Below are 743 nucleotides of genomic sequence, written 5' to 3'. Positions count from 1 at the left end.
AGCCCAGCGTTAGCCGGGCATCAAAAAATTACATGAAACTCATGATTGTTCCTCTCCACGGAAATCTTTAGTAAAAGGCGAAAGATTTATTCGATCTGAAGAGAAACCAGAGTATGACTTTACCCACGCAGCAGCCCTAATCCAGTCATGAGTGGTCTCTATTTCACTCATGGAGAGTGCACTCTCCATGTTTATTTGCCATATAATCAGTGCTCACTCACACTATATAGGAAATATAATCAGTCACATTACATCTTATTTTCTTCAAGTTTAAACATTTAAAAAACAGCCTTAATAATTTATAAAAAGAGCCGAGTACAGATATCCGTGGTGCATCATGGGTATGCAAATGAGCCACGCTGGAGGCACAGTCTTCTCCTACAACGGGTATAGTAGATTAACCGTGTACTGAGCAGAGCCGCCTACACCTGACTCCAGGCACATTATACAGTGTTTTGGACCTGGAGGCCCGCCGTAGGAGACACAATAATACTGCACTGTGAGTAGACTCTGGACGCATGTGCGGACATCTTTGTTTAGGGCGGAGTGGTTTAGCTTTAGTATAATGAAAGTAATAAAACCGGGATAAAGATAAATCATAAAACGTAATTCTTCTCCTTAGCAGAATAATAGTCTGTCCCATGAACTAGAGCTATTTTGTCTGACAGTTTGGGAATGGCTGCTTTGCACAGTGAAATAAAAGAAAGTTATACAGTTATTTAGGAAAAGTCAATGTTGGAGGA

General features: G+C 40.6%; 1 non-coding gene across 1 annotated transcript; it reads right to left on the bottom strand.

Moving 5' to 3' along the window:
- On the bottom strand, positions 1–115 carry LOC142102625 (U5 spliceosomal RNA). The gene has a single exon (XR_012679284.1). It is a non-coding gene; the product is annotated as a U5 spliceosomal RNA (small nuclear RNA).
- Between the last annotated feature and the right edge of the window lie 628 nt (positions 116–743).

Source organism: Mixophyes fleayi, chromosome 9, assembly GCF_038048845.1.
Source record: "Mixophyes fleayi isolate aMixFle1 chromosome 9, aMixFle1.hap1, whole genome shotgun sequence".
NCBI lineage: Eukaryota > Metazoa > Chordata > Amphibia > Anura > Limnodynastidae > Mixophyes > Mixophyes fleayi.
The sequence above is the reverse complement of the archived record's forward strand: the minus strand, read 5'-3'. Positions and strand labels throughout refer to the sequence as shown.